The sequence below is a fragment of the Bos grunniens genome, chromosome 1 (assembly GCF_055505025.1).
Source record: "Bos grunniens cultivar Pamir isolate PY7600 chromosome 1, Bosgru_T2T1.0, whole genome shotgun sequence".
NCBI classification, from domain to species: domain Eukaryota; kingdom Metazoa; phylum Chordata; class Mammalia; order Artiodactyla; family Bovidae; genus Bos; species Bos grunniens.
Window position 1 is genome coordinate 55,100,314 of NC_141165.1, and position 13,622 is coordinate 55,113,935.

At 36.6% G+C, this 13,622-nt stretch overlaps 1 pseudogene; it reads right to left on the reverse strand.

Annotated features, from left to right (window-relative positions):
- Positions 1-5,731: 5,731 nt before the first annotated feature.
- On the reverse strand, positions 5,732-5,830 carry LOC147379464 (U6 spliceosomal RNA; annotated as a pseudogene).
- Positions 5,831-13,622: the final 7,792 nt, after the last annotated feature.

Here is a 13,622-nt window from a genome sequence, read left to right on the forward strand (position 1 = left end):
TTTGCAGATACTGAAGCCCCCACTCCCAGGTAGCTCAGTGGTAAAGAATCTGCTTGCCAATGCAGGAGACACAAGTTTAATCCTTGGGTCAGGAAGATCCCCTGCAGGAGGACATGGCAACCTATTCCAGTATTCTTGCCAGGATAATCTCATGGACAGAGGAGCCTTGTGGGCTGCAGTACATGGAGATGCAAAGAATCAGATACAGCAGGGCACACACACACGAAACCCCCACTAGATGGAAGGATTAATGGTTAATAGTGGCATGCTGTCCACAAACATGTAGGCCCCACATTAGTAGGAACTTGAAGGTTGATGATGCTGAATCCTACTTACCTCATCACCAACCAATCAGAAGAATTCACAAGCTAATCACACCGTTGTTGAATCAGAGCTTTGACTAGATGGACGTTTGATGGCAAAGTAATGCCTCTGGTTTTTAATAAGCTATTTTTTATTGCCTAGACTAACACAAACTTCAAACAAATTTGTGAAATAAAACATACTAATTCTCCAATTTCAGAGGCTAGCACTTGATGTTAAAATATTTTACAGTAATACTAGCTAACATGCAAACTATTAATGTTACATATATTAACTCTTCTAATATTTTTAACAACCAGAGATGTACTATTATTTTCTGATTTTACAGGTAAAGAAAGTAAGATACAGAGAGGTTAAGATATTTGTATCTCTATATAGCTAGCAAGTGGTGGAGATGATACTTGAATACTGGCAATCTGGATAATCTGCTACTTATTTTTTGTTATTAGGATATATTATTTCTGACCCTGTGGATGGCAGCCCACCAGGCTCCTCTATCCATGGGATTCTCCAGGCAAGAATACTAGAGGGGGTTGCCATGCCCTCCTCCAGGGGATCTTCCTGACCTAGGGATCAAACCCATGTCTCTTACATCTCTTGCATTGGCAGGTGAGTTCTTTACCTCTAGTGCCACCTGGGATGTCCCATTACCAGCTTTCACTAAAGATAAATGATCCTCAGATGTTTTCCTGCTAGCACTTGTAATAGGTACAGATCTACTGGCTGATACTTACTAAAACCCTGACTAAAGGATCCTCCACCTGACAGGCAATGTGATCCAGATGCTCCTGTAAATTTCCAATGACTTCAACTTTCTTCTATTGCCCATCTCTGAGGACTGAACACCTTTGCCTGTCCATCTACAAGGGTGTCCTTTGTCTATTTTCCTCAAGCCAAAGATGCTTCCTGACTTTTGAAGACTTCATCAGATCAGATCAGATCAGTCACTCAGTTGTGTCCGACTCTTTGCGACCCCAGGAATCGCAGCATGCCAGGCCTCCCTGTCCATCACCAACTCCTGGAGTTCACCCAGGCTCATGTCCATCGAGTCAGTGATGCCATCCAGCCATCTCATCCTCTGTCGTCCCCTTCTCCTCCTGCCCCCAATCCCTCCCAGCATCAGAGTCTTTTCCAATGAATCAACTCTTCGCATGAGGTGGCCAAAGTATTGGAGTTTCAGCTTTAGCATCATTCCTTCCAAAGAAATCCCAGGGCTGATCTCCTTCAGAATGGACTGGTTGGATCTCCTTGCAGTCCAAGGGACTCTCAAGAGTCTTCTCCAACACCACAGTTCAAAAGCATCAATTCTTCGGTGCTCAGCCTTCTTCAGAGTCCAACTCTCACATCCATACATGACCACAGCAAAAACCATAGCCTTGACTAGACGAACCTTTGTTGGCAAAGTAATGTCTCTGCTCTTGAACATGCTATCCAGGTTGGTCATAACTTTCCTTCCAAGGAGTAAGCGTCTCTTAATTTCATGGCTGCAGTCACCATCTGTAGTGATTTTGGAGCCCAGAAAAATAAAGTCTGACACTGTTTCCACTGTTTCCCCATCTATTTCCCATGAAGTGATGGGACTGGATGCCATGATCTTCCTTTTCTGAATGTTGAGCTTTAAGCCAACTTTTTCACTCTCCACTTTCACTTTCATCAAGAGGCTTTTGAGTTCCTCTTCACTTTCTGCCATAAGGGTGGTGTCATCTGCGTAACTGAGGTTATTGATATTTCTTCCGGCAATCTTGACTCCAGCTTCTGTTTCTTCCAGTCCAGCGTTTCTCATGATGTACTCTGCATAGAAGTTAAATAAGCAGGGTGACAATATACAGCCTTGACAAACTCCTTGTCCTATCTGTAACCAGTCTGTTGTTCCATGTCCATAGACTAGTAACAAAAGAGAGGGTAACATAGTATCATTCTGGTGATCACTAAACCATCTTTGAGATCTCAATGGAGAAATAGTTTTTAACAAGTATCCTTGTATTCTCTTGTAAACAATGAACATTTCACAGTGAACACTATCAAATTTCTGAGGACTGCATATGTGGTGTTAATATCTAATTCAGAGCATCATGATTTTTGTAGTGGAGCTGTCCAATTGCTAGGAGAGAATCAACCTTTAAACCTGAGATTGACTCTGCCTTTACAATTAAAGTAACAACTTTAAGTCTTATCTAACTTAATAAATAAATAGACTATTATAAGATTTTTTAAACTACATCAACTATTTCTCTGGCTAAATAAAGAAATCAAACTGATCTAACTAGATGATCAATTAACCTTCTGCAAGTAGTATTTTATAATGATAAAACATATCTGTGTTTAAATAGACTCTTCTGAGGTTCATCCTGTAGTGTTAATGACTTGAGCTAGAAAATAAAGCCGTCTTTTTGTTTCTCTAAAAGCAGATTATACAAAGAAAATAAATTTTAAGTTTGTTTAGACAGATAGATTGTTCCAATTCAAAGCAGTCAGCCATGTGGAAAAATGTAAATTGTCCAGGCAGGAATGATATGCTACTCTATCCAGCCTCCATAACAACATCTGTTGTAAGCACAATAAATACTTATTGAATTGAAGTGTTGGAGCAGCAGTTCACCAACATTTTTACAAGAAAAGGCTGCTGGAAAAATTTGTAATCTTATTTTCACAGAAGTCATATTGCCAGTATTATTATCTAATGCCAAAGATTTTTCTTTCACATAACCTCAAACATACAAAATAACAGAAAGATAAGTTTTATATATATATATATATACATACATATATATATATATATATATATATATATGTATCTTACACTCTCATGTTTGATGGTAAGTTATATATGCAACTTCAAATAGCAGATCGGAGTAGTATTGTATATTTCTGTTATTTTCATCATTTTTCCTTCATCTGCTGATGTTAAGAATTCTGGAAAAACCATATAAACTGTGAAAGTCTACAACATAAGAAAGAAAGAAAAATTAACTGTGGACTTGTTTATATAATAGTGCCACATTTAGAGAAATTGTTTGGCCAGTTTAGCAATTGTCCACAGAAGGAATAGAATAAATCTGTCCGTTCCTTAATTACTGAGTGCTTCTGGCAGGTTTCCTCAACCTATTGGCATTTTGGAGCAAGTAATTCTTTGTTTAGTGATCTGTGCTGTGCATTGTAGGGTGCTTAGCAGCAGTGTTGGTCTCTGCCTACCAGATGACAATAGCATTCTCCTTTCCAAAACTGAGACAACCAAAAATGTCTCCATATAATTTCAAATGTCCTCTGGGAGCAAAAATCACTGGTTAAAAACCACTTAGCTTCATTTTGCAGTTCAAGCAAAACCAAAGGACAATTGTTTATTTTTCTTTTCCTCTTTTCAGTCTAGTATCTTTACTCTAGAGCTCTAAAGACATAAGGCAGATGCAAGCTTCATAATATGCCTAAAAGCCTAGATGTACAATTGATAATACAGAGTTACCAGGAACTGTCCACTGCTGCTTGATTGTTACAACTTGTTACAAGTTTTCAATTTTTTTTTTTTTTTCTAGAGAGTAGGAATCCATCACCTTATGTATTAATACCTAGAAATCAGAGCTGTCATTTAGTTACTGGAGCTCCTCAATCTGCCTGATAAATATGTTATTTGCACAAAAGAGATTACAGTTTTTCCAACCTTGAAAGAAGCCATTAGTCTTGAAGATGATTTTATAGAGTAGACAGCAAAGCTTGTATTCATACATGTTCATTTTTTTGTGGGAAGGTCAAAAAGAAATTCTTAGAACGTATGTGAACAGTTCTGGGTGTTTTCATTTGGGGCCTCAAGAGGTGTTGACTGTGAGGTTGTCCCCAGAAGATTTTTTTTTTTTTTAAACACATGGTGTGAATATATGTTTTGGCTTTTGTTCTTTATCTATATAGCCACATCACAGGGAGGTTTCTCTGGGAAGCTGACTCTGAGAATTTCATGCAGAAAGATTATTGGAGAAGGGGAGTTGGGTTGAGCAGGGGAAGGAGAACCACAAGACAAACACAGTAAAGGCCTTAGCACACCCCTTGGGGAGTTCTCAAGCTCTGATGGCCTTATAGAATCATCCTGTCTTAAGAAAAGGGAGTTATCTTCTATGAACTCCTATAAACCAATCCTCAGAATCTAGCTGCCCTGCAAATGCAGTGTGGATTTAGGCAAAGCAGATCTTTTGAGTTGAGGCCAATACCTGGAAAGGGATAGAGTTGAGCCGTGTCAGCCAGCAACTTTCCTGCAGCTGGAGTAATTGAGGCCTCAGTTCTCACTCATGCTCAGTGTGTTCAGTTGCTCTGCCCTATTCAGCCCTGTGACTCCCTGGGATTTCTCAGGCAAGAATACTGGAGTGCGTTGCCATGGCCTCTTCTAGGGGATCTTCCCAACCCAGGGATCGAACCTGCATCTCCTGGGTCTCCTGCGTCTCCTGCATTGGCAGGTGGATTCTTTACCACTGCACCACCTGGGAAGTCCAGTTCCCACTCAGCCATCTGCTAAAAGACACATATTGCTAGAGAAAATTATACACACCTACTTCCATAAGCTTGAGGGAGCTCTGAGATGCTCTTCTTAATTCTGCCCTCAGTATCTGATCTGGGAGATTTGTTGGATTTTGAAATTTTTAAACAAGGGATAATTTTCAGGACACTTGGAATTATTTTTTCCTTTCCTCTAACCCTTTACTAATACCTGAAAATGAATCAAAAGTTTCTGGAGTTCCCCTAAAATTAAGAGAAAAAGACTAGAATAATCATCAAAATGTGCAAGATCTGTCATGAAAGAAAATAACAGTCTTCTCATTCTAGATTATAGCAGTAGTCTCAAAAGTGCATGTGAATGAGAGTTGGTCATTCACTGAAAATTAAATCATATTTTTCCAATTGACATAAATATTAATTACATAAACATTTTTTCTTTATTGCAATAAAAATGACACCACATATAAAGGAAAATGAAAATTAGAAATATGTTTTCAAATAATAAAAATTGTTCATTACAATTTATATTTTTCTATCAACACAAATTCAAAATAGCACATGGAATATCTAACACAAGATGTGCATTAGTTATGTCATTGTAGTGTGTGATTTTTAGAATAAGTAATCCATGAGATTTTAGAAATAGTACAATAAACATTCTGAACAATAAACACTATCTTTAAAAGGTCTGATTTTTTTAAATTTTCACACAACTTTATTGACATATAAAATTATATATAATTAAGATGTACATGATTTTTTATATAAGTATATATTGTAAAAGAATCACTACATCAAGCTAATTAATCTATTCATCACCTCTACATAGTTATAATTTTGTTTTTGTGTGTGTGCATGTGTGGAAAAAGATTAATCTCTATCCTCTGCAGATTTCAATTATACAATACAGTATTGTTAACTATTGTCACAAAATACAGAATTCTTCTCTGCATGTCAACATTGAGCAGGCATCATTCTAAGCTCTGTATTGATCCAATTTTAGTTTATGTGCTAACAAAATGAGAACAAAAAAATCTTACTTTATAAAGCACTAATCTTCATTATCTTACCCATACTCACATTCATAAAAACAATCTATACTTAACACCATTGTAATTTGTTTTACTGATTATCATCATTTTTAATATCATAATGTTCTCATTTTTGAATTATAAAATATGAGTTATCTTTTCAAGATGATACTTCTTTTTCTGAGTCCTAGTTTTTCTGATAATGAATTGCAACTGCTATCACACATGAAAGAAAGGAAATCCCTAGAGAAGTAACCAAGAATAAGAGTATGAGTGTGCCCATGGGGAGCCAATGAAAATCCCAGTTGTTCAAACCTCCCATTCCTCCAATTCTACCACAAACTCTGGGAAGACTAATATGCAATATTAGCATTTAGCTGACTTTTTATTTCTTTTATTTATCTATCTGTTTCCTCTGATTATTCTCAAAAGATAAAAAAGAAAGCTTCCACACAAACAGATCCACATAAAGGCACAAGTTTATTTTCTCAAAGTTAACATTGTGGAGATGATATGCAAGAAGTAAAAGCATTTTCTTTCCTGCATCATTCCTCTGCTGAGCAAAGCAATGCAACGTACTGAGGAAGAAATAAATAATTTAATTCTAAAGATAAATAAAAGTATGAAGGCAGCATCAGTACATATACAAATGGTACCAAATTTTCTTCTAGGTGTACCAGGGGAAACTTGACTGGGAACAGGAGCAAAGTGCTGGAAAGAAAGAGGTCCTCATTCTAATAGTGACTAATGTTGGCTAATAGTGCTAAGACTGCATGTGCTAATAGTGATTAACACACATACTAATAGTGACTAATAACCTATACTGTTAATTACAATCAGTATTTTTCATTCCTGGGTGAACACCAGAATCTCTTGGGAGATTTGAAAAGCTGTCATTCCAGGGGTGCCATCCAATGCAATTTAGTCAGTATCTCTGGAAATAGGTCTTTAGAAGTAATACTTTTTAAATCTCCCCAGTGGTTATTCATATGCAGAGTTGGGAAATTCTACTTTAAACTATTGATATAGACTGCTAAACAGAGTTTTACTTTATATTTTTAGATTTCCCCAATATGCTTTTTACATTGTTGATGAATTTCCCTAAGTACACATACTTCCTGAAAAAAACAATGAATGCTATATATTTAAATAAATTTTACATGTAACTATTTTGTTTACTGTTATAAAGTAAATATTAAATATAAGATTTAGTTTCAACAAGTCTAACCATATTTTTAGTAGAAGTTATATAAAGTATCTAATGACTAGCAACTTCAATTGTCTTCTAATACATTGCATCAAATACATTAAAACTATCCATGAACTTCATCTAGTATTATTCATAACCTCATTCATATGAAAGAAACTTTAAGGATTTTCCTTCTATCTTGTAAGTGTGATGCATTATTCAGAAATTCTGTTTGTCTTCCTTTCAAACCATAATCTTATACTTATTTTCAACTAAGAGAAATGTTTTTGATTTTTTTTTTTTTCGTATTTGTTCTCTTATCCAGTCTGCTCTCCCTTATGGATTTTTTATCATATTCAAAAATGTTCATATTTCCTTTTATTTCTCTTTCAGTATTTATGTCTTTGCCTTTTTGTAAAGGTATTTTGAGACATTTTGAAAAGACATGTTTGAGAGTTTTAGAGACTACTTTTCTCAGAAATCCATCAGCTCCCTTTTCTAACTCATTAATTCAATCATGTTTTGTCTCTCTTTTTAAAGACATTTTTCCCTTAGGAAAAATATTTATCCATATATTCTGGCTTGATATTTTTATATGAAGACTTTTATGATAATTTGATAATTTTCTGTAGATTCACTATTATCTAGGTTAGAATCATATTGAGGGTATTTTAATTATATTTTTTAAAGTATTTCCTCTATTAACTGTTTCATTGAGATCTATTTTACAATTCTGAGAGTTAACAACCTCTTTTCATTGGATTGCCCTCCTCACTTTTGGTGAATTGCATTACATATATTTAGATTTTTTTATCATACTTAAAGTCAGAAGCAAGTAAATATATGTTGTCACCTAGATGAAAATCAGTGTACATTCAGTGGTAAACAGAGCTCTCCATTACAGGATCTTACGGTTGGTATTAATGTGGACATGGTGGACATATGAGATGAAGTGGCAAGATACACATATAGCTTGATTTACAGTTGTCAAAGTTCATAATCATCTAGGTTATTTTATGTCTGGGCCCTTTTCTCTTTCCATATCCCCAGTATCTGTTTCAGCAACACTCTAAGTTAAAACCACTTCATTATTCAGAAAGAAAGTGCACAGATTAATCATTTTTCCATTTCCGTTCCTTCTCCTATTGTTTTTGTGAAGGTGCAAAGTAAGACTGGGCATCCCAGGTGGTGTAGTGGTAAAGAACCTGCCTGCCAATGCAGGAGGCATAAGAGACATGGGTTCAGTCTTCGGGTCGGGAAGATCCCCTGGAAGAGGGCACAGCAACCCACTCCAGTATTCTTGCCTGGACAATCCCATAGGCAGAGGAGCCTGGCGGGCTACAGTCCATAGGGTAGCAAAGACTGGGACATGACCAAAGCAACTTAGCATGCACACAAAGTAAGACTACTCAGCATCTACCTAGTCTTTTACTCACAAGCTTTGGAAAGTAGAAGCAACCATTGCTTCAGCTAGAGTAACCAACCATCTTTAATGTCACCTACTGGCATATATAAGGATCCCCCTGAACCAGGTTTTCTAAAATGCAATATTTTAGTTAATCATGAAGATAATTATTAATGTCCCAACCATTATGGTGTTAGTTGTTTTGTGGCCAATAATTATTCTATTTTTCTCTTTCTACCTAATCCAGGCAGTGATTCAAGTACCTTGAAATTCTCTGTCCCTTTGAACTTACAACTTTCTTTTAGGTATATCTCAAAAAGTCTATCTATGATATTTGTCTTTTTAAAGCCACGATGGCTGTCTTTTGTAAATATGTCCTGTTATTTTCATTGGAATTGATTCACAGGCTCACTCTACCACCTTAGTCCAATCTCTTTCCTTCCATTTTTTAAAACATCATTTCTTATTTTGTCTGCCCTAGGACTCAGTTGCAGCAAGCATGTGCGATCTAGTTCCTCAACCAAGGATTGAACCTGGGTCTCCTGCAGTGGGATCTCAGTCTTATCCTCTGGACCACTAGGAAATTTCCATCTCTCCTTCCACTTTTAAAGCAACTTTTCCTAGTCACATACTTTTTATTTCTCTGATTAAGGATTATGCTGTAGCTTTTAGAATCTCCATATATATTTGAAAGTTACAAATACCAGAGAACTCATTTAAGACTGAGACCTAGTAGCACAATTTGTTTGTAAGTAGCAGTATTAGTATAATATAGGTAGCAGTATCTCTAAAGATGGCTCAGGTCTCAGAAGGCTTGAGAAAATATCAGTGGGGCAGGTGTGTATGCCGTATGGTAGAAGGACCCAAACTCTACCTGGTATGAGTTATGTTTAATTAGATTTAAAATGGATCTATAAGATTTTGTATACTTAATTTAACATTGAACCTTTACCAGCATCTATTATTCAATATTAAAAGAATAATATGATTGTTGCATAAAATCTATGCTATCTCTAGCAGTCCTCTTTATATTTATTTTTCTTCATTATTTCTGAGAAGTGACTAATATGGTTATCTAATGTAGGAAATTTGTAGAAAAGGGTTTTATTTCTTTTGCAGCTTGTATCATCTTTAAAAGAAAGGCTCATTAACTCATATTATGCCCCACTGATCCAACTGATCCAGCAGATATTTTGAGGGTGGCCGTATCAGTACCACTTAACAGATTCAAATCTAAAACTACAGTTAAGAATAAAGCATACTACATTAAATCAATTCTACTTAAGAAATGTTTATTGAAAACTTTTCATATATAAAGTATAAAAATGAATGAAACTCTGTTCTATACAGAGTTGAACAGTGAAATCAATGTATAGCTTCACAGAGAATAGTTTTAAAAAAACAAAAAGTTGAGAATTTGCAGTAAAAATGCTTCCACATTTTAGATTCAGAGTAAGAAGAGAAACTATCAAAAGATACAGAGAAAAATCAACTGAAAGTTAAGATTACCACAAGGATCTCAAACTGGCAGCCTCAAAGTCAAATGCAATAGTAAGATTAACCAGAATAAACCCAAAGAGAGAGAGGTTTGTGATTGATGAATCAATCTTTTTTTTTGAGAAACATTTTAGTGAGAGGGCTGTTGGCAGAGGCCATGTTAGGTGATGGAGTGGGTTGTAAAATACTATAGAGTATAGCCTATGCTTTCAAAGCATACAAGGGCGAGAAAGAGCATAGTCAAGGGTTGAATTTCTTGAGTTCTTAGAAGCCAAGGTCACTAGAGGAAAAGAGATAACCTAAAAATACAAAGGGAAAAGAAAAATTCTGGGAGGGTTGGCAGACACAAGACCAGTCATTCAAGTAGTTAAGTGTTTCTCTGAAAATGGAGAGAGAAGAAATAATTTAAATTATGAAGAAATTTGAAGTGAAAAGTAGAAATTTGAAAGAATTCTCATTAGACAGTTTCTATCATTCTATTAATGTAAAAAATCAACACCATAGGATGGAATTTCAGGCTTTATTTACTGCTTCACTAAACAAATCATACCTGACAATTTATATAAGTTTGGTACAGTGCTAATCACTGGGGATTTGTTGAAAAATGAAACAAGCATGATTTCTGCACAGGAACCTAAATAAAAGGTAAGAGCACTGATAAATATTATATAAATAAACAGGGATAATATGCATTGAAAAAAAGGGGGCTAGATAGAGAAAAGGGCTGAGGGAGAGGATTAGGCTTTTAAATCAAGTGAACAGAGAATTCCTCCTGACTTAACTGAAATTTAAAATAAGACTTGAAGGATGAGATGAAACTGTCCAAGTAAAAAATAGGAGGAAAATCATTCCAGATAGGATCCCAAAGATAAGAAAAGTCTTTCCAGTAGAAAATGGTACAGCTTTGTGAATGAGAAATGTTGCTTGCCAGATCAGTAAACAAAGGATGTTGCAGCTACCAAGCCACTGCAGTCCTCTCAAGGTGAACCTTAAGGGAATGCAGGCTGGGAAACATACTGGTCCTAGATAGCTAAGGTGAATATCAAAAGGATTTCAATGAGCCCAAAGTCTGACATTTTCTTATACATAGAAAAATGCCAAATTCATTAATTTGAGATCTCTGGGTTTTTTTGTTTGTTTATTTGTATTTGTTTTCAGCAGTAATTTATTGATATACTGATTTTCCCAGGTGACTCAGACAATAAAGAATCTGCCTGCAATGCAAAATACTTGAGTTCAATCCCTGGGTGGGGAAGATACCCTGGAGAAGGGAATGGCAACCCACTCCAGTATTCTTGCATGGGAAATACTATAGACAGAGGAGCCTGGCAGAATACAGTCCATGGGGTCTCAAAGAGTCAGACACGACTGAGTGACACTTTCTTTCTCTTTTGATGTACCAACTTTCTGGTCTTCTTTGCAAAAATATTTATATATCCTGGCTCCTCCCTTACCTATTAGGATCAGTCCCTTTAAGCTATCTGAGAGATTACTTCTTAGGCTGGAAGTCTTCAGAAAGGCAGCTGAAGAAAACATAATCTCAACTTTTAGTTTTGAAAGGTTGTTGCTGAACCACGAAAGATGCTGGGATTCTTGGCCTACAAAATAGAATAATTCAATCTGGGGCCAGAGATGAGGCTTGATTGCTCAGAGCTTTGTGTAATAAAGTTTTATTAAAGTATAAAAGAAATAGAGAAAGCTTCAGAAGAGGGAAGAAAGAGTGCCCCCCTGCTAGTCTTTAGCCCAATGCTATATAGCTATGAGCAAGCTGTTAACTATAGAAAGCGGAAACTCAGAGCAGCAATAAGCCCCTCACCCACAACATGCACTTTGAGATAACATCGGCACCAGGTAACACAGATTAGGAGAACAATGTGTGGGTAAAACACACTGGTTTGTCAAGTCATTTCTGATTCTTAGGTGGAACCGACTTGAAGACAGTTCAGGTCAGTTGAGTTGCTCAGTAATGTCCAACACTTTGCAACCCCATGGGCTGCAGCATGCCAGGACTCCCTGTCTATCACCAACTCCCAGAGTTTACTCAAACTCATGTCCATTGAGTCAGTGATGCCATATAACCATCTCATCCTCTGCCGTCCCCTTATCCTCTCTCCTTCAATCTTTTCCAGCATCAGGGCTTTTTCAAATGACTCAGTTCTTTGCATTAGGTAGCAAAGTATTGGAGTTTCAAAGTATTGGAGTTCATCTCCAAGGCAAACCATTCAATATCACAGTAATCCAAGTCAATGTCCTGACCAGTAATGCCGAAGAAGCTGAGGTTGAACGGTTCTATGAAGACCTACACGACCTTCTAGAACTAACACTCCACAAAAAAGGTCCTTTGCATTGTAGGGGACTGGAATGCAAAAGAAGGAAGTCAAGAAATACCTGGAGTCACAGGCAAATTTGGCCTTGAAGTACAGAATGAAGCAGGGCAAAGGCTAATAGAGTTTTGCCAAGAGAACACATTGGTCATAGCAAACTCCCTCTTCCAACAACACAAGAGAAGACTCTACACATGGACATCACCAGATGGTCAATACCAAAATCAGATTGATTGTATTCTTTGCAGCCAAAGATGGAGAAGCTCTATACAGTCAGCAAAAACAAGACTGGGAGCTGACTATGGCTCAGGTCATGAACTCCTTACTGTCAAATTCAGACTTAAATTGAAGAAAGTAGGGAAAACCACTAGACCATTCAGATATGACCTAAATCAAATCCCTTATGACTATACAGTGGAAGTGAGAAATGGATTCAAGGGATTAGATATGATAGACAGAGTGCCTGAAGAACTATGGACAGAGGTTCATGACATTGTATAGGAGGCAGGGATCAAAACCATCCCCAAGAAAAAAGTGTAAAAAGGCAAAATGGTTGCCTGAGGAGGCCTTACGAATAGCTGTGAAAAGAAGAGAAGCTACAGGCAAAGGATAAAAAGAAAGACATACCCATTTGAATGCAGAGTTCCAAAGAATAACAAGGAGAGATAAGCCTTCCTCAGTGATCAATGCAAAGAAATAGAGGAAAACAATAGAACGGGAAAGACTAGAGATCTCTTCAAGAAAATTAGAAATACCAAGGGAACATTTCATGCAAAGATGGACACAATAAAGGACAGAAATGGTATGGACCTAACAGAAGCAGAAGATATTAAGTAGAGGTGGCAAAAATACCCTGAGCTATACAAAAAAGATCTTCACGACCCAGATAATCATGATGGTATCATGATTATCCACCTAGAGCCAGACATCCTGGAATGTGAAGTCAAGTGGGCCTTAGGAAGCATCAGGAAGAACAAAGCTAGTGGAGGTGATGGTATTCCAGTTGAGCAATTTCAAATCCTCAAAGACTTGAAGTCAGAATCTAGGGTAAATATATTCCTCATTTACATAGCTTAAGATAAACATTTCCTTAAGAAAAAGGCATTGGTTAGCTCAAGGTTTGAGAAAAGTTAAGTTCAGCTTGTCTTCATGTTGATTTCATGGCAACACAGAATTTTAAGAGAAACCTCTTTTTAAATTTGTGTAGAGAAGAGGAAAAAAAGTTAACACTTTTTTGTTTCCTTCTGCAGGAAGAGAGAGAGAAAAATGTCTGACACTTCCAGCCTATTTCCTCTGTTGGGAGACCCCTAGCCTTGCTGCCTGTTACCCTCTCAGTATGGGCAATTTTTTTCAGTGTGATGTAGGATATCTAT